Source organism: Xiphias gladius, chromosome 21 (assembly GCF_016859285.1).
Source record: "Xiphias gladius isolate SHS-SW01 ecotype Sanya breed wild chromosome 21, ASM1685928v1, whole genome shotgun sequence".
In the NCBI taxonomy this organism is placed as follows: domain Eukaryota; kingdom Metazoa; phylum Chordata; class Actinopteri; order Istiophoriformes; family Xiphiidae; genus Xiphias; species Xiphias gladius.
In genome coordinates this window covers 30,500,261-30,526,979 of record NC_053420.1, presented here as the reverse complement: position 1 = coordinate 30,526,979, position 26,719 = coordinate 30,500,261, and the positions used below count along the sequence as shown (strand labels likewise).

The 26,719-nt window shown below is 39.7% G+C and overlaps 1 protein-coding gene across 3 annotated transcripts in view; it reads left to right on the top strand.

Annotated features, from left to right (window-relative positions):
- The first annotated feature begins 4,258 nt into the window (after positions 1–4,258).
- optc (opticin) overlaps positions 4,259–26,719 on the top strand; it is a 48,007-nt gene continuing 25,546 nt past the window's right edge. For 2 of the 3 annotated variants that reach the window (XM_040158664.1, XM_040158662.1), the window contains exons 1-3: positions 4,259–4,418; positions 23,529–23,646; positions 26,191–26,358. The gene's annotated coding sequence lies outside the window, so the exon portion shown is untranslated. The remainder of the gene's footprint in view (positions 4,419–23,528; positions 23,647–26,190; positions 26,359–26,719) is intronic. The other variant, XM_040158663.1, reaches the window with a different exon arrangement.

The window sequence follows — 26,719 nt, the reverse complement described above, 5'->3', positions numbered from 1 at the left end:
TGTAAATTTCTCCTAAATTCAACAAAACGTAGCATTCAACGCAACATGTGGTACCACAGTTGTTATCTCATCACAGATATCACTAAAAAGCTCTCTCTCTCCTGCACAATAATATCTGATCCAAACATGATCATTTCCTTTGTATCAGCAACCAATTGTGAAAGTGAAAGTGAAAATCGTGACATTGTTAAATGATACAATACTTATCTCTAACGGTCATTTTCTCAAAATGACTTCTGAGCGAGAAATCTCCACTTCAGTAATACTCACATCAACCAAACTTTCCATTTTTATTCTTATCTATATTCTGAATGCTTTTACTGGGGTTTACTAGGGGGTTTGTTCATATATCATTCATAGCCTGATTTATAGAACTTTTTATTCCTACAAACATGGCAAAAATTGATTCTTTTATGGATGCTGACAATATTTTCTGATTTGTGGAGTGTTGAAAAGAAATCTCTGTAAAAACCTTTGGCTCTAATATGTCAACAAAATGAAACAAAAAATGTGAGCCTGGAGTTATCCATTGTTTAGATTTCTGTTGTGGAAATGTCAATGCATATTTAATTAGATAATGCCTCATTTTCATATTTAAACTCAAAATTTCAGAAAACTTGTAATACAAAAATAATTGTCTTAATGTAAGTAATCAACTGGGGTAGTTTCATAGTGATGTCTATTTACCTGTAGTGTGGTATCTTAAGTACTGCTGAATAACTACATTTAGTACCGTGACATATAAAATTGAGTAGATATAATTAAAGTTCTAAATCAACAAAATAGGAACTCTAAGTCAAAACCAAATGAGCAGATATAATTGAAGTGCTTGGTAGTAACTGAAAACTAGACTAAAAAATCTTTTTATCTGAATTTATTCATTATCAAAATAAATATGTTACAGTTACTTATTTTTTTCTAAACTGTATTTACCCTGTACTCCAAATACTTGACAGGAGGTAAAAAATATGTAATGAAACCAAATGTAACAAAGCAATTGTACACATATTAACATTCCAGTGTCTTACCAGTGTAACTCATGATGTGACGTTCTAAATTCCACCTGGTTTACTATGCGAATGACATATGTAACACCTACAAAGCCCTTAATGGTCAGGCACCAGCATATCTGAAATAGCTCATAGTACCGTATTACCCCAGTAGAACACTGCGCTCCCAGAACGCTGGCTTGCTTGTGGTTCCTAGAGTCTCCAAAGGTAGAATAGGAGGCAGAGCCTTCAGTTATCAGGCTCCTCTACTTTGGGACCATCTTCCAGTTTTGATCCGGGAGGCAGACACCCTCTCCACATTTAAGAGTAGGCTTAAAACCTTCCTTTTTGATAAAGCTTACAGTCATGACTGGCTCAGGCTGGGCTTGAACCACTTCCTAGTTATGACACTAGAGGCCTAGACTGGGGACTTCCCATGAGCTTTGAATAGGATGTAAAACTGTGACACGCAGATTTTCTGTCTGTAGTGTCTGTGTTGACCACTCTGCTACAAAAATTCAATTTACTAACTTGCGAGACATCAAACAAAGCAGGTCATCTGTCCTTGATGACTTTGATGCACATTGTAGGCTGATGACTTCATGTCTTCTATGTGCAAAAGTTCTGCACATTAAGTCCTTGATGGCTGGGCTGTCTTTCTTCTTTGATTCGGTGATTAGTAGATGTCGGTACAGCTCTTGTTCTTCCTTACTGTCTGCTGTGGGATACTGTCAAATGCCACTTCTCAATATTTCTTTATATTCTTTGCAGGTGCCTTGTCATCAGTGTACTTTCTTAAGTGAGTTGCAAGTAACCTTAGGAAAAATTCCAGAGCTGCAGTAGAAAAGTCGTTTTTGATTAGAAGGTTCCTAACTGAGTGAAATGACCCAGAAGTATGTGGAAGTGGAAGCCATAATGAGAACTGTTTGAATTCTCTAAATGCTAAGGAACAGTGCTTCAGTGATTCTTATCTTATTATCCTTTAGCATAAGATACATCAGATTTTCCTTTACGACAGGAAAAGAGCTAATGTCGTCCAATAGTTCCTTGCTGCAGCAGCAGCCTTTAAAGTGATGCACCTTTCAGCTGTTCATGATCATGACCGACAAGGGACACAGATCATCATGTAAGTTACAATTACTTATTAATTTATATATATATATATATATATATATATATATATATATATAATCAGTGGTAAAAGTATTCAGATCCTTTGCTTTTTACAGGCAATTTAAAAACACTTAATTAAAAGTAAAACTCCTGCATGGAAAATCCTACTTAAGTAAAAGTACATAAGTATTAGCAGCAAAATGTAGTTAAAGTATTAAAGTAAAAGTACTAGTTTGGTTCCTCCGTCTGTCTATCAAGAAAAGAGATATGAGATGTTTGCAGCCAGATGATGTTTTTAATTCAACATTTTTGAAACTTAAGAATGACGATATATATATATATATATATATATATATATATATATATATATATATATATATATATATATATATATATATATATATATACAATAGTACAAATGTAGGCCTAACGTGTTAATATAACAAATATTTTTATGCAATTATAGTAATTGGGATTCAAGTCGATAAATATGAATTGACAGGATGAACATGAGCAACCATTCCCAATGTGACAACCATTTCGTTTCACTTTTGTGAATGGTAACCTATATTCCTTTTTTGTTTCAATTCCAACCTTGGTAACGAAGTAATATTTGTCACTAGGTTGTCCATGTTCATGCATTAAAAAACAAAAAAAGAACGTACGGGGCAAATTATCTAAGACGAGCTTTTTGTAGTCCATCTTCGGAACATTGTAGTTTAAAAATGGGAGACCTATGTCAATATCGCTGTCCGTCGTAGCATAGCTTAGTGTAAGTGCAGTCAGATTCTCTTAACACCATAGTTGTCTTTTCCTAAGTCCTTATGAATTCCCCTTCACATTTTTTCTTGACCTCATGATGTTTTCCGTCAAGGCAGGTTTTTTAAGAGTCTGAGTCTTTTCATGTAACACTGACAAACAATGTGACATTTCAATGTCACTATGTGTTTGCCTCCCATAAAATATGCTGTCTAGGGATATGTGTCAGCATGTGTAACAGGGTCATTTTCCCAGTGTGTTCCAATATAAATGCCCTTAAATGTTTATCACACCAGCTGTTGAATAATTTCACAGTGAAACTCAGATTGCTGTCTACAATAACATCTGTGAAATTTCAACAAAACCAGGTAGACCACTAGTTGACCAATAAGGCAAAACCGCCCAACCAGCATATTTAATTCCTTGGTGTATCACTGCATTGGTCAACTTCACAGAGGTTTATGTTGGATAAACTGACTAGACAGACTGCTGTATTTGCATATCAAGTAGTGCAAGTAGTAGTAGACCAGGATTTCACCTTACAGACTGAATATGTAAATCATAGTTCTTTGTTCTTGGTGGAAAAGTCCTGAACACACTTCCTTTTGTTAATTGTCAAAATGGTCCCCAATTCAACCTACAGATATAATGACCAGAAAAAGCTTTCTACAAGTCCACTCAAAGAATGAGCACCAAGATTGTCTGCTGAAACAAAACAAACAATCAGAAAAAAACAGTATCTCTGTTATTTGTACCAGCCTAAGGGGAAAAAAATCTTTCCTTGTCCAAAGTCTTGAGATCTTTCAAAAGGGGCTCCAGAATAGTTTCATAGCCAATTTTTACATAATTTCCTTTATAAAGGAGAGTCAAATAAATTGATGTTGATAGTACATCGCCGGGTACCCAGTACACTGCTGTGACTTCCAAGGGGATTGCGGATTTCAAAATCATCTACGTAAGAGTATAGGTGTCACAATTGTAGTTCGGAGCAATGATGACCGAAACACAGACACATGGCAGGCTGATGCATTGACGTACTTTAAGAGAATCAGGCTTACAGGTAGGTGTTGGATAACCAAGAAGACGCAAAAACAACAGCAGTCAGGCAAGCAGGAACAGACAACTGGATCGAATGAGGAACACAAGAATACATAACCAGCAACAAAAACAAACGATCTGACACTGAATGGGGAAAAAGGGTTGGTAGGAGGACTGGCAGAGAAAATGAGAAACTGGGAAAATGTGTGTGTGTGTGTGTGTGTGTGTGTGTGTGTGTGTGTGTGTGTGTGTGTGTGTGTGTGTGTGTGTGTGTGTGTGTGTGTGTGGGCAGGGAAACTCAGGTGATTACAGGGCTGATGATAAGCGGGACCTTGTGTGTGAATGGGCAGGGCAGTCAGGTGAGTGAGTCTGAGGTCTCGGGAGAAGAGGAGAGGAACATGGCCTGGGAACAGTGAGCTGAGGCTGGAGTAAGGGGCCAACGGGCAGAACATGATAGTGTACCCCTCACCCCCAAACCCACCCAGGGGGTCTGGATCTGGCGGTTGTCCTGAGGGGCAGGTGTAATTTTCTGAATATTGAGGCAGCCATGCTGTCATACGTTAGCTAGTTAGCTGAACTTCTTTTTGCAATGGGCCAGTCCTGATGTCTTGATGTTGGAATCATTGTGACTTTGTCTATTTACAGTATATATAGAGTGGGGCTGTTCATAGACAGGTCCATTGTCCCATTGTAAATGTGTTTGTGTAAGAGAGAGAGAGAGAGAGAGCAGGGTAGGCGGCTCTACACTGAAATAAGATTTTACCCATTTTAAATAGTAAAAAAAAACAAAAAAACAAAAAACAAGACGTTGTAATCAACTTACAGGAAACACTGCTATCTGTAATTACTTTTTAGATATGTAAACTTACTTGCTAAAATGGTAATTAAAGATATCCACAATAACATTGTTAATAGTAAAAAATGCAAAGGATACGATATCTTAAAAATATCATTTGTTTGTCATGCCAATTTCTTTTCATGAAATAAACCTGAATAATAGATATAGATTTAAGAAAAAAATACAATGTAAAGGAAAGTGATAAAAAATTCCTGGATCTGCTCCTTTAACCGGATCCACACCAAAATGTAATGGGTTCTTCCCCCTCCACCAAGTTTGGTCCAAATCGGTAACATTATTATCATTCTTTTATTTACTATTTAAATTTCATTGCAGAGCCCCTTGCCCCAATCTCTCTCTCACAAACACATTGACAATGGAATCTCTCACTTCGGTGATTGTTTGAGTTGGACATTCCAAAATAACAAGCAAACTGACACGGGAAAACATAACCTCCTTGGTGAAGGCAAAAATTACTTTATAACTGTTGGAAAAATTCTTACCCTTTATGCTCATGACTGTGTATTGACCTCGTATTATTACTTGTGTGAGAATCTGTACAACTATCTCATGACAACAGAGGCTGCGCCCAGGGGAGGACATGAATACCAGAGAGGAACAGGGCATTCTTGTTCTTCTCCTCAAGGCCATCTCACTTGTCTATTCCTGTATGATAAGCCAAGAACTATCTTCACCATGTGTGTGATATATGTCAGCGAGAATGCAAGCATCTGACCATCTGGCATTATAAAAGTCTCATGTGAACTCTGTATTTTTTAACATTTGCACTGCAGGCTCTCTGTGTGTAACTTGTTCCCTTGCCGCAAGAATAAAAAACCTACTCATGTGAATTTCAGACGGTGTTCCTGAGTTTGCTTTAGAATTTTCCTATCAAGAACCCAGGCATTGGTACCAGAGTATGTTTTAAGAATTGGACTCCATTTCATCCTCCACGTTTCCAACTGGTGGATCAAAGAAAAAATATAGTTCATTACAATTTAGGTTTTATTTTTGTTGCTCCAGGTTTTGGAGGTTTTTTTTTCTACCTGGGAACACAGTGGCATCACAACAACAAAGTGTGATAGGGTAGACATGTGAGTAGTCAAACTAGAGGTCAGGCTGACAGTGAGCACACCTGTAATGTTGGCAATAATCCCTTATGCACAGGAAAATTCTTAGTGCACAACTACAGCAAGTACGGTAGGTCATAGGTGAACCAGGAACGAATTTGTTTTGTTTGCTTTCTCTTTCAGATGTGTTTGACAAACCTGTTGGCTGTTGGCTCATTTACATCCTGTCTAATTGTCTGACTGCTAGTGTTTCTTGGATCTTTGTTTTAGAACTGTCTCAGTAATTACTCTTATGAGCACAGTGTTATCAAAACTGGCAGAACCGCTGGATAGCACTACCAAAGTAAGACTTAAGTTTTACTAAACTATATTTTTTACTTTAAAGGTAAGGGTTAGGTCTTGTGTTATTCTACATTTTTCTCCAAATTTCATGACAAGACCAAAACCATCAATGTGTTGGTCCATTGTGGCCTCAGACAATGCATTTGTTGGGGACTATTTTCAGTGTCAGATTAATCCTCATTTGGCGCTGTAGTGAGTTTTTGGGGGAGCAGGACGGTGTGTGTGGAACTAATTCAAAATAAACTGCAGTGTGTGTGTTCATGGTGATAAAGGAACATGCCACAGAACATGTAGTAGGAGACAATCAGTTATTTTAGTCTGCACACAAGTTTTGTGGAAAAATAGGATAAGTGTGGTGATACTCCATATTTCAAGACCTCAGTTGGCCCCTCAATATCATTATAAAGAGTCTCAACCTCAAGCATCATTATGAGAATATTGATAAGTATTAGTCTTAAAATTGTATTTTATTGGGCCTGTAAAGCCCAGTGAGGCACTATAGGTAAAACTGAGCCTTACAAATAAACCCGATTTAGCTAACTGTTTCCTTTATGTATTACAGAGAGTATACAAAGCAGGAAAAGAGCACAACGGAGTCCTGTAATTTCCTTAAATCTTCCGCCCTACCAATAGAATAAGTGAAAATCAAAACCAAGATAGGGAAAATGCATACCCTGCTCAGGAAATGATTAGCTGGCTAGTTTGTCACATCCATTAGGTGCGAGACAAAAGTACTTCACACTCTCTTATAAATGCTCTTATGTGTCACAGGACAATAGCTTTGCATGAACTGTCTGAGCTGCTGTGACACTCTGCAGGCTTCTGACTTCAGGCTGCCTCTTTCATGTAGATGCAGCACCTTCTCCAGAGCACTTTAACAGCCATTAACCTTCTGCAGCACTGACCCCCTCACTCTTTACAAACATAGTAACAACCAGCACAGGTGGTGATGTGCATTCCTCCCACCAAAAGGTTCAATCACATAAAGAAAAGAAAATTTTTTAAGTATGAATATAGTATATTATAAATTGATATAAATATCTAAATTTAAAAAAAACTAACTTCATTATTTTCAGTAGCAAAGAGACATATTGTGAAAAATCCATTAAAGCTTTCAACTTAAGAATAATTACATGCCTCAGCCACTAAATTCCCTCAAATAATAGATAGATAGCCCACTGGGGAGGGGACTTCAGTGGGTACTGCAGCGCTCCCAAACCTCATTGTTTTTTAAATTTATGTGAAGTTGCTGCTGATAGATAAATAGAGCACTGATTAATAAAGGTCTCTGTCTATAAATCTAAATAATAATAGAATATCTTTTTTTAAAATTTTTTTAATTTTATTATATTTTTCTCATTTCATATCATACATGTATATTGTGTACATATAACAGTGTTGTTTGATTTCAGTCTGTGCAAATAAACAAACTGCTAAATAATTCCGTCCACCTCAGTCCAATACCAGGCCTGACTGATACCCCTGCCACCCTGAACATTCAACTAACATTCAAACACATGTGTGTCGATGGGTGAATGTGGCAGTAGTGTAAAGCACTTTGAGTGGTCGATAAGACTACTATAAGTGGACTAATAATTGCAGTCCATTTAAACCCCTTCAACTGCCAGCTGAGAAAAACATTTCTGATATTGGCCCAGAAGTATTTTTTCTTCCTGATAATATTATAAAAATATCTCCAATACATCTAAATAAAACTTGTTGACATTATTTGAAATTACAAAAATGGGATGACTAAATGTGATTTCAGTTGATCTTTAATGCTTTATGAAATTCCTTTATGATATAATATCCTGTATCCAAGCATAAAACCCTCTGTCAAGCTAGGGCTCTTTATACTATACATAACAGTGACCCTTCACATAAGTTTCCTCTAGTAGAGGGGGTTGACTTTTTTTTTCAGTACTGCACTCACTAAAGCCTTCTCTACACTGGCTGAGAAATACAAATACTATTACTTTATGTACTATTATACTTCAATTTTTTCCCTATTATGTTACAGTTTTTTTAAAAACACTTTTATTTAAGTGGCCTTCCAAATGCATTATGTGAAAAACTAATGTCAAAATCTCTGGTTTTCTTTTTCACATTTTTTTTTTTTTTTAAACAATGTGCAAATCATAATTTTAAACTTTAAAAAAAACACAATCACACACACACACACACACGTTCACACATTTGTGTTAGTTGTTTTAGTTTTCTTTTTTCTTTTTTCAAGGATTTTATGTAGGATGTTTCCAGAGTTATGTCTCTGGAAATCAATACTGTCATGCATCATGCATGACCAGATGTGTGCACTTTTACTACAAGAGTTCAGGTATCTACATTTCAATATCTGATCTTGGGAGGGTAAAAAAGTTGTTATTGTCGCTCAGTTTCCTTCATCATGAGATTTGCTTGCTTTTCTCACTTAGAATCCCTACCCAGCAGGCACTGAACAACGACCTCCACTGTCAACAGTCTCCTCAGGGCATGCCATTATATACAGCAAAGGTTTCATCATATTAAAATGCTGCCTGTAACTGGAGTGCTCTGTTTACCCCTGTGGCCCCCAAAACAGCACTGTGGGACTTAGGGAAAATGCCTAAAACATGAATACACAAAAATTTAGCTTTGCCAACTCCCTGTTGTAGAAAGGCCTCTCTGCTCATCCTGATATAGAATAGGTATAAAATAGTGTTATAGAAAAATTCAAAGTTTTAATGTTGTGGTTGAATTGAATTTATATATATATATATACCTGTGTGACACATTGAGTACTTTGATATTCAGCAACAATTTAGAGTTACTTGATATTAAACAAAAAAAACATTCCAAATGAAAATCTCAGCAGCACTATGCTACACTGTGTCTGTGAATATTCGCATTCATCCAGGTCATTGTATTCTGTTAGTGCTAAGTGAAGGCAACTGGACTTGCTTGAAGTTCTAGAAGACGTTTCGCCTCTCATCCGAAAGTCTTTTTCATTTCAACCAACTAGTGGGGAGTTCCAGGTATTTATCCTCCGGTGAGATCAGCAACACTTGTGAATTGTCGAGGTCACATGAGTCATTAACCCTCCCGGTTATCATGTGAGTCGTTAGGATCACATGGGTCAAGGTGTCGATGGGTGCTAACACCTTGAGGATCGTTAGAGTGACAAGTGAGTCGCTGACCCACTCTGCCATCATTTGAGTCGTTGAAGAGGGAACTTTGAACTGCATTGTAGGTGACCGACAGGTGGTGTCTCAGACCACCTCCTCTGTTTAGTGACGGTTGTTCCAGATTGACAAAGATGGCTTCTTTCACTCCTCTTTCAAACCATTGGTCTTCTCTAAAATGCGTACATCACTGTTTCTGAAAAGAGTGTCCTTTTTCCTTAAGATGCAGGTGGACTACTGAGTCCTGACCTGAGGAACTGGCTCTCCTGTGTTTTGCCATGCGCTTATTGTAGTGTTTGTTAAGTTTCCCCACTGTACAGGTCTGTGTATTCCTCACTGCACTGGACTGCATAAACTACGTTGTTCTGCTTGTGCCTGGGTATTTTGTCCTTAGGGTGGACCAGTTTTTGTGTCAAAGTGTTACTGGGCTTGAAATGCACAGGGATGTTATGTTCGTAGAAGATCCTCCTGGGTTTTTCAGATAATCCAGCAGCGTAGGGAATGTGATTTTGTTCATTTCAGTTTTCTTCTCTGTCTGTTCTGCCTCTGTTTGTGGTTTTGACGAAGGCCCAGTTGGGATAACCACAAGTTCTAAGTGCTTCCTTGATCTGTTTATGTTCCTTCTCTTTCCCCTCTGACCTTGTGGTAACATTCTGAGCCCGATGGTGTAGGGTTTTGATGACCCCCAGTTTGTGCTCCAGTGGGTGGTGAGATTAAAACAGTAGGAATTGATCTGTGTGTCTGGGTTTCCAGTATACTTCAATATTGAGGCTTCTGTCATTTTCGATATGCACCACACAATCCAAGAAGGCTAGGCTATTTCCACTGACATCCTCACGAGGGAACTTGATGTTGCTTACCACTGCACTGATGTGTTCAGTGAAGGATTCAACTTCATGGGTTTTGATTTTGACGCAGGTGTCATCCACATACCTAAGCCAGTGACTGGGGTCAAATCCTGGAAAAGAGGTCAAAGCTCTGCTTTCTACCTCTTCCATGTAGAAATTAGCCACTGTTGGTGACACCTGTGAGCCCATGGCTCAGCCATGCTTCTGTCTGCTATGCTGTATTGAATCAGTACACTATTTAAATTAAAAGTGTGAAACTGTGTCAGTATCTTAACCTTTTTGAACTTTTCACTGGACCTATTAAATTAATAAAATCGGTATTGGTACATACTATGCTTTACAAATGGACTTTACATATGATATAATGCAGTAAGCATAAAGGTGTAATCCAGTGATTTGGTATTGCACTTCCTTAAAGTTGAAGGACTCACAAGAGACCTTGCAAAACAAATGATCAGTATCCGTGCAGAAGAGACCGACATATTATTATGTAGTTCGTCTGTTGTCACTGTACTGGCTCTTGATGTACTGCTCCAGCTCCTCCTTGGTGGGATCTAGCTTCCTGCTTCTCTTCTCATCCAGCAACTGTTGGGCGCGCTTGAAGGGATTCTCTTTTTTCTTCCTCCTCCTTCTGATCCTCTCCAGTCTGCGCAGCTTGGCAAGCTTTTGCTTCAGCTCGTCCCACAGGTCCTTTTGGCCTGCTCTCTCATTGGGTGCAGCTTTCCTCCAGCTCATATGGAGCTGACGCCTGGTTCTTACTAGCTCTTCAATGTCCTTCTCTCTCCTTCCTTTCCTTGAGGCTGTGGGCTCCTTCCTACTGATCTCTCCTCGCAATGACCGCTCCAAAAGATGGCTCAATTTAGAGTCGGATTTCTGCCATTCCACCTGATCGTTTGCTTTCGGCCAGTTGATTTTGTTGCGCCTCCTTGTTTGCTTTGAGTGGTGTACTCCTGGTAGGCTTCTACCACTTCAGTTGTCCCAGTGCCATTAGGTCCTGCAGCACTTTGGTTTCAATCTCAGCTTTCTGTCCCTATCGTCTGACGTATTTGCGCAGAGCGAGGTCACGGGTCTCTTTGCATTCTACACGTCATTTTCCCCTGATGGATGTGTAGTCCCCTTCGTGACGTCACCTTATTCCAACCACAGGTAGACGTCCGGAGGATTTCTCATTGTCGTTATCCATTCCAGTCGTTACCTCTTGTAGGCCCATCTTCCACGCTGCTTCTCGGAGGGCCTTTGGGTCGTTTTCTCTTATGCTGCTTCATAGTCAAGAAGGGTGCTTCCTGGGGCTTCCAGGTCACTAGTGGGTACGGTGACCAGTCACCCACTCCTGTTGTAGTCTTTCCCGCTGTCAGCTGGTCTTTCCCAGCTGTCCACCAGTCTTTCCTGGCTGTCACCTGCCCTTCCGCAGGTGGTTACCCAGGGTGGTCAGATCATTATACAAGTGAGGTGTTATTTTTTGCCATGGCATTTCAGCCTGTCTCCTTTTCTCCACGGCACACCACATGACAATGTCTGGCTGGAGAGTGGTTGTAGTAATCTCTCTCGGGAAGACCAGCTGGCTTCTGAGGTCCACCAACATCTGCAACTCTGTGCCAGGTTTGAGTGTGATGTTCCTCTCTTGTTCAGGTGCTCGGAGCATGCTGCCTGGCTTGATGAATGCTGTTAGGGTACAGCTTTGCTGTTTGCTGCTACCCTGAATCTCTCCAGAACCTCAGCCAGCTTAGCCAGGACTTGATCACGGTGCCACCTGAAGTGTCCCTGGGTCAGCTCCACCTTGCATCCAGATAACATGTGCTAGAGGCTTGTTTTGATATTGTTACACAGCGGGCAGTCTACTTCACTTCCAAATCACTGGGTGAGATTTGAGGAGCATGGGAGGGTGTTGTAAGCCGCCCTTGACAGGAAGCTGAGTCTGGATTGTGCCGTCCTCCAAATGTCTGCCCAGGTTATTCGCCTGGTCACAGTAGCTTCCCATAGGGTCAAGGCTCCTTGACGGCCCTGGGACACTGCCTCTATGTTGAAGCGCTCCAGCTCTTGCCTGGTGACTTCATCCACCACCATGGACAGAAATGTTGAGGTGTTCCCTAGCCTAGTTCAGTGCAACCGTCTGGACTGACCCAATCACCTCTTGTTGTTTCAGACTGGTGATGGCATGGTCTACCTCAGCTTGCGCTGAGACTTTCGCCCTCCTTTTGAGCTGCTCAGCGGACTTCTTCAGCTCTTGCTTGTACCCTAGCCTGATGAATTTCATAGGGAGCTCCAGCATGTTCAAGCTGAAGAGGCCTGCATCTGATAAGCCCCACCACTTTCGGATGTAGCTGTTTGCTAGGCTATCCACACAAGACTGTCCATGTCTGATATGGAAATTTCACAGACCTTTGGTGGCCACATTACTCAATGGTATAGTGTGTGTTGGTAGCACCACACTTTGTGCTTCCTAGGCAGATGGCTTCAATCAATCTTTGCCAGGCCCTCCACAAGTTGTTGCTTGGCTAGCTTCCCCATTTGCCTGTCGGACAAGTCTACAGTGTACAGCCTCCCCTGGCTTTTGAGAGGTTTTTCGGCCAGCCAATGGATGGGGTCTCCTCCAGTGACAAGGACGGTCTTGTCTTGCAGCATTCATTTCCTTATCGAGAGACTTCTTGACTTTGCAGCCTTGATCTTTATTCTTGCCCATGTGGTAAGCTAATCAAAGCAATTGAGGAAGCCTTGCCATGCATTGAGCTGTCTGAAGGATGCTTGTGACATCATCCATATAGTTCCTCAGGGGCGAGATCCTCTCGCCTGATGGTAGCTTGACACCCCGACTGCCTGCCTGGCCCCTCTGAGGATTACCTTGAGGGCTGTCACGAACAGGATGGCGAGATGGCAAATCCAATTGCAATTCCATATTCCAGCTGTTGCCATCCTGTTGTATAGCCTTCCAGAGCAAAACACATTTGCAGGTTGCTGAAGAATCTAGTGATGATGGTCTTGACACAATCTGGAAAATGAAAAAAAATTCCAAGGTGAAGTCTATCAACTTGTGCACTGAACCATATGCATTGGCAAGGTCTAACCACACCACATGCAGGTCACTCTTCTCTCTCTTTACGCGCTGGATTTGGCCCCAAACCATGGAGGAGTGCTCAATGCATCCCGGGAAGCCTGGGATTCCAGCCTTCTAGCAGCTTGTGTCGATGTATCCATTTGCCATGAGAACGTCAGTCATTCTCCTTGCCAGGATGGAGAAGAAAATCTTACCCTCCACATTCAACAAAGCAATGCTTTTCAACTCCTAGTGTGGTTAAAGCTGAAAAAATTTATTTGACCCTTCTTGCCTTGTAAATTCCGTAAATGTCTTTTAAGCTTTACGCCTCCAGTTTCTAATAGACATTCTGTTGCAAATTTCCAGTTCCAGATGATGACATGGTCATCGGGGTTATTTACTCAGACTTGACAAAGCTCCTCCACAGCCACAGGAGACATCCTACAACTGTCTCTGCAGTCTGAGTAGTACTAACCATAATTCAACTGAACTAGGTGTGAAAAATCAGTTGAATTCCCCTTAACTAGATTAGATATTCTTATTATTTTCGAATTTATTATACGTAAATACATGAATATCAACTAGATTGTGTTACAGTAACAGTGTCTTAAAGTAGTATGTTATGGTAGAAATATAGAACACACAGAGAGCTCTGTGTAGTCAACCCTCTGTTGAAGTGGCTATAAGCTCGCTACCTAGCTAATATCGTTCTGCTTCCGTTTACATAATGTGATTTATATGATTATAGGTGAATGTTGCCTATCAAAGCTGACATACTTGAGTGACAAGTTTAGGAGACAGAGAAAGGCTGAGAATGAGAAGAAAAGTGGTGCAGGAACTGGTGAAGAAAAAAGCGATGGAAACTGATATACATCCTAGCAATGGCGCGATGCTAGTCTATCATATAACGGTAGAGATATGTTGTCAGCATGTTGTTGTCATAGAAACAAAACCCACGCGTAGCACTTTTTTGATGAAGCACTGGGTTGAAGTGCTCAGCAGGGCCCTGCCAGCACTCTTTTGCCAAAGAAAAACATTATATGGACATATGCCCACATGAGATCAGGTAAAGAAGTGCCAAAAACTGTGCAGTAAGTGCTAGTTAGGCTTTTAAGGGTGTTAGAGGTGTTAGAGCTGTTAGGAGAGGAGATGATCAAGAGATTCTTGATGATAAAGAGAGACACCGCTGCTCTGATAACATTTGGTAGCTCATTTCACCATCGGGGAACCATGAATGAAAACAGTCTGGACTTTGATTACCTTGTGTACAGGGATGGCAATGCCAGACGACATTCCTTGGAGGAACGCAGTGACCGAGAAGGAGCATAAGCCTGTATGATTGAGTTCAATTAAATAGGTGCAGACCAAGAAGTTAATCTGTGGCCAAGTATTAGTAACTTCACTTTAATTGGAGGTCAATGAGCAACGGACTGAAATGTGCCCTTTTGGGCTGATCAAAAACCAGATAAGCCACAGCATTCTGGACCATCTGTAAGGGTTTCACTGTGCATGAAGGGGAACCTGCTAGATGGGCATTGCAGTAGTCAAGGAGAGTGATAACAATGGCCCATACCAAGAATTTGGTGGTGTACAGATTTAGGTTTTTTCTTATGTTGGTGTAGGGCAAACGGCACTGCCTGGAGATAGATACTCTCCACTCAGCAACACACCCGCTGAGAAACCAACTCTGCCTATTGGCAGCTCTATCTTGATAAACGTGAAGTTAGCGACACCAGTAACAATAGTCAAATGTATTCCTGGGGCCAGAGCGGGCAATGTGGAATCCTATTTGAAACAGCTGGCTAAGGATAGACGTACATATAGTAACATTGTTATTCACGTCGGCGCTAACGACACCCGCTTACGCCAATAAGAGGTAACCAAAATTAATGTTGAGTAGCTGTGGACATATGCAAAGACAATAGGGGACTTTGCAGTTTTGGACCCTTGCCAAATCTGACCAGTGGTTATATGTGTAGCCCGCATGTCATCATTCAATCACGGGCTGTCAAGGTGCTCTCCAGCAAATGATGTGGACATTGTAGATAGCTGACATTTACAGGGTGTTGGCCGGACTTTCTGGGGAAGAACTGGTCTGACTAGGAGAGACGGCATACCTCCCACGTTGGAAAGAGCAGATCACATATCTAGAAATCGGTCTGAGTTTATTAGTAGTCCAAAACCACGACAACCCACAGTTGAGACCAGGAGGAAGAGTTGCAGTCTTAAAAGTTTCTTTGTGCTTCCATTATAGTCACCCACACAAAACCCCATACAGACTTTGTCTGCCCCCTGACCACCTAAATTAGGTAATTCAAAAATAAACAGAAGAAGATTTGTACATAAAAACCTAATAAAAATTAAGACCACTCCTGCAGAAGTACAACAAAACAGGAGAATTAAATGTGGACTCAAACATTAGATCCCTGCGATCTAAAGCTGTATTAGTAAATGACCTAATATCAGATCATCATATTGATTTATTTAGTCGTACTGAAACCTGGCTGTGTCATGATGAATATGTTAGCCTAAATGAATCCACTCCCCCCAGTCATATTAATACTCACATTCCTCGAGGCAAGGAGGTGGAGTTGCAGCCGTTTTCACCTCAAGTCTAATAATCAACCTTAAACCTAAACTCAGTTATAACTCATTCCAAAGCCTGGTTCTTAGTCTCTCAAATCCAACCTGGAAAACATTAAAGCCTATTCTGGATGCTGATAATGAGCCTTAGAACTGGGTTTATCATTGTTAGACTCAATTGGCTTCGCTCAGAGTGTAAATAAACCATTCAGTTTTAACCACACCAACAACGTTATTCTGACTTATGGCACTGAAATTTAACATTTCATATGTAAGCTCCTTGGTTTGACTCCCAAACCTGCACATTAAAGTAAACAATGTGAAAACTTGAAAAGATAAGTATATATTACCGAACTGTCAGCAATGGAAATGAAAGCATGACAATCAGTAACAATAACCCAAACCTGTATATTCGACTCAACTTGACTCGACTTGACTCCTCGTGAAGATACTGCAGCAGGTGTTCTAGCTTTGCCTGAATCACATCAGTGTTGGATCTTTCCATGTATCCCTCATGATGTAATGTTTAGAGTTGTTACAACACAATAAATTCAACTGAGAAAGGCAAGCTTACTACTTTTCACATCACAATGTACAGGACTGAGTCATTGTGCAAAAACAAAAATTTAAATTGATCAAAATAATTTGATATATCGCCCAGGCCTAATTTAGTGTAAGCTAAGGGGTCAGAATCAGATTTTTACCAGGTGCACACCTCATCCACCTTTGCAAACATAAAACACAAATCACGGTGGGAGTGAAGATGCTAGTTAGGATGTAGTCCTCTGGTTAGCAGTTTTAGGTGTATGAAAACAATGTAGGACTAGCTGCTTTAGGTGAGTGTTCAGGCTACTCTATGATAACTCTGAAAGCAGCAGGGGAGAACTTAAAGACATGTTCTTTGAATATGGATGAAAAATTAATGCGAATTCTGAATTACCTACTGTTTCCAGAAGACTGTGTTCAAGAGTAGTGGGCACCTCATTCAAATTGACCCTTTACTCAGCTACAGGGAGAGTGAGAAAAAAGAGAAATAAGGAACTCATAGAGTTGTCCAGCAAGAAGGTTAAACTTAGAGCACCTTTTTCTGCAATGCATATGCACTAGCATATATTCCTCGCAGAATACCTTGTTGACTGGATGGCGTACCATTGTGCTAATCTTACTGTTTAGCTCACAAGCATTGAGACAAAGTAGAAAAGTATTGCTGCTGTGGTCACTTTTTCGGAGGTTTAAAATCCTGCCTAGTGGAGGAAACTGTATTACAGTGTGTCATGGTCTGATAAACCTTCAAATGAATATATTATTCCAACAGACCAGTGCACCTGCAGAAGTGGTTTGAAAAGTTGTTGTGGATCTTTTTAAACGTTTTGCTGTGACTCTCTGTCTCTGGAGTCTGTGTTGTCAAGTGAAGCATAGTTCTGTACCTGACAAGGACCAAAGAGACCAAAAGAGCGATCTTGTTCAAGAATATATACAGTATGTCTTTACTGTCTTGTATAAACTTATAACAAAATAAGTTTATAATATTGTGTTTGTTCATGTTAATTCTGTCAATGTGCAGGATAACTCAACATTAAAAAAAATCTCATCTTAACTAGGAAGAGGGCTGATGCTAAGAAAACTCATGTCACTAATAAGTACTCAGGGCCCAGTGCATTTTAAAGGCCTGAACAATTGCTCATGGATATTTTTTAATTTGCTTAACATCCCTGCTTATTGTTTTCTATGACCATTTTCAAAAGCATGCTTTAAAATTTAAGATATTAATTTCAGACGTTCTTTTTTGTGTTTTTCCAATCTTCCAGGAAGTCACTAATTTCGGTTCTCTTATCTAGGAAAATGTACTTTAAATTTTCCTGAGTCTGGGAATCCATCACATCATGGCTGCTTTTGTTATTGTCATTGTTTCATAGTCAGAAGTGATATTGTAGAGGAATGATTCAAATGATAGGTTCACAATTTTTAAAGTCCGCCATAAAACAAAAGCCAGATGCTGGTATGTTCATTGAAACAGGTTTTGCTTATTCCTCATGTTCATTCTGGCCATTAACAGATCCATTGCTGATGCTTTCTGATGTAAGTGATCTGGAACAAAACCCCCAGCCCACATTTCTTGCAAAAATGTATTGCAAAGTGTACGTTGCAGAGTGCTCAAAATTATCATACCTGTCTTATCATGCAAACACATAAAAATATTGATAAGAATAAATGGTGGTTGGGGTGGTTCAGCTATTTCAAACAAGTTTCAAGTCTACGCCTGTTGGTTATACCTACCAAAGTAATTGCTGAGAACTAACAGCAACCGCACACATCAAGTTCCCAGAGGATCATAACCCACTGCTACAGAGAGCCTACTCACATGAGCAAGATCTTTATTTGAACTCTTGACCACCATTTACAACTAGGGATGTCCCAATCAAGTTTTTTTGGCCCCTGATCTGACTCTAAAAATCTACCAATACAGAGTCCAATCCAATACTCATATTTACCTAGATGACACAGCTGCTCAGTTATCAATACAGTGATAAGTATGCCATAGTGGGTGAGCATTCCTGTGGAAGCCCAGTATTCATGTTGAGGTTTTTTAGACCTAACACTAGGCTCCGCAGTGGGTAAGAGGCTGTGCCCTCATAAATCTGCTTTGCTCCATGACAAGCGACTCCATTTTCTAGCCCTGACCTAACGTACCTTTAAACTGACCTAGCATGCCTTTAAGCTGCTTTTAAAACCTACTCTTACCCAAGCAAAGAGCAGATACTCTGCAGCTTGACCCAGCCTTATATGTACATTGTATCTGCTCAGGCTAAGCTGCAGTGGCCAGCCCTACTGGCTTGATAGACAGTTTTATCTGAATGCCATGGCCCTTTCAGTAGTCCAGCTGTTATCCCTATTTATTAAGCGTCACTTGTCTTACCACTGGTTACTAATTATATCAGAAAATTACCACTCTCTGACCTTGTGCACCTTTAAAGAGTTCCTGTATCCTATCCTCTCCCAGGTAAAGAGCAGATACTTGGCTTTATGACCTAGCCTTACGTCTGCATTGTATATGATCAGGTTGAGCTAAAGTGCCTGGCCCAAATGGTGTATTAGACAGGTTCATCTGAGCACCAAGGCCTGCTTAGTACACTCACGACCACAATTGCATAACTGGTTCCACTACTGTCACCAATAGAAACAAATTAGCAACCACTTTGAATCAATTATGGCCCTTGACCTGTCATAACAAATAAATTAATATGGTATCAAAGTGAATTTGTATGCAAGTGTGAGAGTGCAGGAAAGTGTATAGGGTCATCAGGTGGGCACCCTCTCAATAACTGGTGTTTTGCTGAGATGGGTCCTGGCACAGAGGATACTCAACACTGTGTCCCAGAACCACCCCACTCTTAACATTACCTGCACCAGCACACTCAACCCACTACTTGCGCAACCTGGCAAGCAACTGTCAAGTAGTCACCCTCAGTTACCCCATGTTAGCAAATAACAAAGCACCCACTCCTAACTAACCTACTGACAAGCCTCCTAAGCTAATTAACAGTTTGCTAATCTAACCAACATGCTGCTTGAGCCGCCTACTAGACCAAACATATTCACAACCACTAGCATGCTAAGGTAACTAGCATGCTAGCAGCATACCATGGAACTAGCATGTTTCTGACTCACCATATAAGCAAATTATATACTACATCTAGGCCACCTCATCTTGACAATCCCCCAAAAAACCAGCCAAGCCTCTTTAGCGATCTCATCTTAGGAAGAAACAGTGTACACTCAACTACAACCTGAAGATGAGAGAAGACAGAACTAAATTCATCCTGAGAAATTTTTTTTGTTTTGAAGTTGTTAGCAAACACTTTTGTATTTCCACATCCAGCAGTTACAGAGCAACATGATCATTCATCTGGAGTCGTGTTTGAGTCCCCCTGATGAATCTAAGTCAAATAATCTCTCTCATTTTAGCTCTGTTTTGGTCTCTGCCAGCTCCCGAGTGAAATATCGGGCTCTTCAGTGGCGAAATGCTCCACTATGTTCACAAGCTAGTCTCTAACTTTTGTCTCTCTGCTGTTTGCTGCTGAGCAGGTAGTGGACAGTGGATTTTTAAGGCTGTTTCTCAGAAAACAGCTGCCTGCTGCGGCCAAAAATGACATTAAGAGAGCGGTGAAAGTGAACCAGAGCAGTAAAGTTGTGGTCAGGACAGATAAACAATGAGCTGGAACTGACTATGAAGCTCTGTGAAACTGAGAGGGGAGGGGGTTGCAGTTCATCACTGTGAGTGTCCGGCTTAGAGTAGCTGACCAGTTGTGCGCCCCCCCTCGCTGATCAGGGTTGTTCTAGTTTGACATTGGTGGCCTAATGTTACTTCACTCCTTTATCAAAACATGTCTAATAATAAAATACACATTATAAAAAGAAAAACATTTACATTAAAAAGTTAAACATGTCTCACAATGTCTTTCAGAGGAATGGCAGCATTTTGTTCTTTTCTGTGACAGAGATGGTTTAGAGATGCATAAAAACTTTTGGAAACACTACATAATACATCCCATGATTTGTACTGCCTTTGGCAGGCAAGCTACACTCCACACTTTGCATGTTTCTTCTACTTCATGGTATGATTTGGAACAAGAACAAGTCGATTCTTTTTCCCCCTCCTCTCTTTAATGAACATTATGAACATACAGACAATCAGCTGGCGGATATTGAATGGACATGTGAGGATCATGGTATTTATTTTGATTCTTATAATTACACAAGAATAATAAGGTATGCAGACAGGCTATAAAGAATCTTGACTGTACTGTTTGGAAGAACATTATGAACATACAGCCATTCAGCTGGCGGATATTGAATGGACATGTGAGGATCATGGTATTTATTTTGATTCTTATAATTACACAAGAATAATAAGGTATGCAGACAGGCTATAAAGAATCCTGACTGTACTGTTTGGAAGACAACAAGCACTTATCATGTCTAAAAATAATAAAAAAATTTGCCATTCACAAGGTTGATTGTGAACTACATTTTCTCACATTTTAGCTCAGGATCATTAAGTGGATACTGGATTTAGCCTAGTTAACCTATTTGCCAGGAAGCAGTCAACAAATGTACAATCCCCATTTCACTTGTACAAAATCTATCCACAAATGCGTAAATGTTTTTGTGGATATTTTACACAACACATTTTTTTAAAAATACATGTTTTTGGAAAGTTAAATGTTTGTGGATATTTTTACACATTTGTGGATTGTCTTCTGTGGGTAACAAATATTAAAGTCCAATGAAACCTTCCCTAGCTACTGCCAAACAGACAGTTTTCAAGGTCAATATGTAACATCACATCAGTGCCTGCAGTAGTTAGCTTAAAAAGGCTTTAAAAGTAATGTAATGTTATTTAACATCTTTGTTAGGTCACCTCGGTTTTGATGCCGTTGAATATTATTGTGAAATACAGAACATATTAAAAGTATACAGTATATATAGTAGTAGTATATTTATATTATTATTATTATTATTATACATCCCTATGTGGAACCTATATTGTGCTATATTCTCTTTCCTCCCTCCATAGGAACACATCATTATTTTATAATATGATCATTTTGTGATTGACAGTATTTCTAAATAGCGATTCAAATGTGTGTATGTTTCACCTTAATATGGTGTTCTGCACGAACAGAAGGCCCTCATACTGAATATCAAGACACACCAAAGTGGAAGAAAGACAGTAGTAAATTTCAACTTAACATACAAAATTTCAACAAAGTAGCCCATGTGGTAAGTTTCACCTGTGTCACATGTCACATGTCAAAATTTGGACTGGCACATGTATCATCCCAAGACTTAAAAAAGTCACTAGGTGACTACACCCAACGGGAAGTCAGCCATTTTGAATTTATTTTGAAATCTTTGTTTATTTTTGCCATTTACAGGGTTCATACTGTATCAAATTTTTTCTAGGAATTTAATCAAATCCACCTCAAACTTGGTTAGCCTATATTAAAAACCTAAGTGAGTTGTTAAGCTTTTGCGTTTTCACCATGGCAAGGCATCAAATGTACATGCTTTGCCAAGAAATAGGAAGTAGCTTGTAGTTCGACCCTTCATGGTCAAATCTGCTCCAAAATTGCTCCAAATTGTTTGATAAGAGGCGTGGCCTAAAGACATCTACATCCCTTGATGACGCTCAATCTTGAAGCTTTAGAGTTTTTATCAAACACTGATCTTGTCTACACTTACAACATATACTGTACAACAACATTATGCATGTTTGATGGGTGTTCTCTATCGCCTCATAGTGGACACAAGAAGTTATACAAAATGTGCAATATGTCATGTCCACTGCAATGCATTGCACAGGAAATAACATCATACTTTCCAGTCGTTGCAAAAGTGCACAGCTGTATCAACCAAAGTCCCGCCAGCACCCATGACATGCATGACAGTGCGAGTGCCTGATCAATGCTGCTTGCAGTTTTAACTCATTATTGTGATTATTAACTGATTCATATAAAGCTTAACTTGCTGTACTAGTTCCTCTTAATACAACTAAGATATTCTCTAACTCTTTCTGTTAACATATACAAAGTTAAACCACTGTTTTATGTTGCTCTTGATGGATCTCCATACCTTAATTTCTAATGCTAAAGAAGTCCAGATTTGCTGATCTCAAAGTCATAACGGCATCCACTAAATTAGCCCCTTATGATCACATTCCCAATCATACAAAATGTGTTTTGTAGAGCTTTCAGTGGGCTGGTTGAAACAACTGTGAGGTACACAGCAATCCATTTTTTCTCACAATGTGGACATGTTGCTTGCACATACATATGCAACTAAGTGATCTTTTTCATTCCTGTCACCACACTGTGCAGTTTCCCACACAGCTTTCACATGGTGTGATACTCTGTTACTCCACTATTGTGGTCCTCAGAGGATGAATTTGAAAGACTTGTTATTCCCCTCACCCTTCCTCTAGTGCCATCAGCAAGTCGTAATTTTAACTTGTCCAATACTTTGTTTAGAGCCATTCACAAATGTTAGCATGCTAACAAAGACTAAGATGCTGGTGAACATAATTAATGGTTAACAATTGATACATTATACCTGCTAAACGATAATCATGATAAAATCATTGTGAGCCGTAGACTGCATATAAAGTATAAATATCTTGATTTCCCCCTGATGGCTGGTTGCAGTACAGGTAATAAACTCTACCCTCTCCATATTAGCGGATGGGACATAACTAAAAATTCAAAATACACATTAAAATTTGTTTCCCCAAAGGTGGTTTCTGTCATTATAGGTAGTTCTTATCATGCTGATATAGAGTATGTTCAAATGTTATTTTTTACTGATAAATTTGTTTTTGACAAGTTATTTGATTATATAAAAAGGGGCGTGTCTTGTTATTATTAACAGCTGTGATTGGCAGGTGCTCTAAAAACTTCATTAGATCCACCAGAGGAGACCTAAGCAGTTTGTGATAGAAAACCCTAATTCATTTACATTTTCATTTGTGATTCACTCCCAGTATAGTTAACTAACCTGATGTAACAGTCAACTGTTCTTACAGAAACTCTTAGGGTTCTTCCTTTGTTTTAGTATTCATGCCATCACTTCGTAGCATATATAATAAAGAAAAAAGGAGGAGAGTTAGTTATTTTTTCGTATTTCACTGGTTCTACACCCTGAGTTGTAGAATTGATCTATATGCTTTTCATTCACTGATGTGCTTGTATTGTGATTACAGATGCAGCCTGTTCCACAGCCACAGTAAAGTGCAGAACACGAGGACTGTTCCAGTGTTGACAGTGAACTATGAACGGCCCTGTTCAGACCTGGCTACGATCAAAGGCGGTAAGCTCTATGTACGTCAGTTCACCTGGCTTTAGAATGCGTCTCAACATACGTCTAATGAATTACCACGACCAGATCTCACCTCTCCGCTCTATATACAAATAAGCATGTACATAAATTTGGTTTGCAAAGACCAAATACGGGAGGGAGCCATGCACTTCCCATGCCTTGTCTTCTAGAAATTAAAAGAAGACGAAGAAATCAAAACAATACAGACTGGACCTATTCGCTGGCGTGTTCCAGGCAAACCAAATCACCCAAGATGTTTGACACACTCATAATATACTGTACAGTGCATTCAGAAAGTATTCAGACCCCTTCACTTTTTTCACTTTTTTTGTTATGTTGCAGCCTGATGCTAAAATGGTTTAAATTCATTGTTTCCCTCATCAGTCATCACTTAGCACCCCATACTGGCAAAATGAAAACAGAATTTTTGCAAATTTATTACAAAGGAAAAACTGAAATATCACATTGACCTATGAATTCAGACCCTTTGCTATGATACATGAAATTTAGCTCAGGTGCCTCCCATTTCTCTTGATCATCTTTAAGATGTTGCCATACCTTGATTAGAGTCCACTTGTGGTAAATTCAGTCTAAATCATGTCCAATATAAAGACATGATTTGGAAAGGCACAGCCTTGAGGTTGAAAGGACCTGCCTGCAGAGTTCAGAGAAAGGATTGTGTTGAGGCACAGATGTGGGGAAGGCTACAAAAAAATTCTGCTGCATTGAAGGTTCCAAAGAGCACAGTGGTCTCTATAATTCTTAAATGGAAGAAGTTTGAAACAACCAGGACTCTTCCTAGAGCTGCCGCTCTGAACAAGCACCCGATGGTCACTCTGGCTGAGCTCCAGAGGTCCTCTGTTGAGATTAGAGAAACTTCGAGAAGGACAACCACTGCAGCACTCTACCGATCTGGACTTTATGGCAGGGGGGGCTGACAGAAGCCTCTCCTCAGTGAAAGACACTCTAAAGCTGCTTGGAGTTTGCAAAAAAGTACTTGAAGGACTCTCAGACTGTGAGAAACAAGATTCTCTGGTCTGATGAAACCAGGATTCAACTGATAGGCCTCAATTCTAAGCGTCATGTCTAGAGGAAACCAAAAACCAGAAAACTAAATTGTTTCCTTACTTCACATCTTACCTAAATTCAGTTAATTTTACTTTTTCCATTTCCTAATTATGGGAATGGGAGAGGGGGAAAAATATAAATGGGAAAACGTTTTTTCCCCCCATTTATATCCCATGTATATTCCCATTTAAAAGTTCAAAAATGTGTAGCCAACTTCTATAAAGATGTTCTACTAATAACAATGTAAGTAGGGCTGTAGTATTATTAGGTTATTAATTGTGTCATTTGTTGGAGGGATCACGTGCCTTGAGGTTAAACCCAAGTCAAATTGAATTCTATGGTTTTTGGAATCAAACATACAGAAATCATGATATTAACAGAATCATAGAAGTGGTAATATTATCACGGCATTGCATACAAAATAAGATTACTTTCTCATTATTTTATTATTTTTTAATTATTATTTGAATAACTAACAACCTGCTTACTAGCCACTGCAGTTATAACTGCCTGAATTCTGAGCTGATTTGAATTCTGAAAAAATAGTCTAAACTGTGGCATTCACAGGAGGCATGATTATTCAACCATGTCACAAAGAAAAAGTCATCTCAAACTGGTTTGATGAACATGACAATGAGTTCAATGAACACTAGGTGCCCCCCCAGTCACCAGATCTGAATCCAGTAGAACACCTTTGGGATGTGGTAGAACAGGAGATTGGCAGTTGAATGTGCAGCTGAGAAATCTTCTGAATTGAGATGTGATGCAATCATGTCAGCATGGACCACATTCTCAGAGAAATGTTTCCAACATCTTGTGGAAACCATGACAAGAAAAATGGAGGCTAATTTGAGAGCAAAGGGAGGAACAACCCAGTATTAGTATGGTGTTCCTAATTTAGTGCTCATTGAGTGTATATTTGTATGCAAATGTGCGCATATAGAGAAAACAAGTTAGCAAGTTCAAACATACATAACTGTGCATATTGGTCATCTGGCAAAAATGTCCTTACCAAAGTTAAAACTAAAACCTACACCCTGTGGAGAACAATGCTGGTCATTGCTTCTGTATAATTGCTAACTCTTGGACAATCTATGACAAGGAGCACTTCAGCTGTTCTGGAGGCTCCTGCTGGAACACCTGACACTGAGTCCTGTTATGCTGTACACCTCTGTTTTTTTTCCAAAAGATAAAGATGGAACATATGGAGTGAAGAGATTTGGAGATTTGAAGGTGAATTGGGTGTTAAATGTAACTGGCTTTTCTTTTCCTTCATTGACAGAGTTGGAGTTTTTTGCCTGCTCCTGAAGCTCTAGAGTTTATCCAAAGCTACTTTGCTTCCAGAAGTGAAGTGAAACAGTGTTTGTGTATGTGTGTTGAAGGGGACACGACTGGCAGCTGAGTACACGTTGACTGAAATGACTTGCACAACCCCCCTCTCTTTCTGCCGCGTCATCCCCTTTCTCTTCCCACATAAGGAGGCATTGTCCACAAGCCACTCTGAGGCCAAGTGAACAACAGGGGCCCGTGGGGACTCTGGGACCAGTCTGAGAGCCATCAGGGGATGAAACAGCCACTAATAGCAACAGGATTAGAAGGAATTACCTTTTGTGGAGTCTTCAGGAGTGCACAGCGGAAACAAAGCAGTAAGCTCCCTGCAATTATTGAATGTCATTTTGTAACCTAATATTATTCAGGCAGGTAAAATTCATGTTTCATCTAAGTGCTGAGTCACTTCATACTTGATGACAGTGATGATAATTTGCTGAGATGGTTGTTCCTGGATGAAAGCAAGGGACTTCATGTTAAAAAGAAATTCATTCTACTTCATTTCAGATATTTGTCTCATTTGCAGTGGCTGGTATAATCACTGCTGGAATTCTTAATTCTCCCTGTGTGCAGATATCTTACAAAACACAGTGTAAGCAGTACAAGATTAAGAACTGTTCTATTTTCACTGTTTTTCATAAAGATTCTACTTTATAGAAGAACTGTGTATTGCATTCT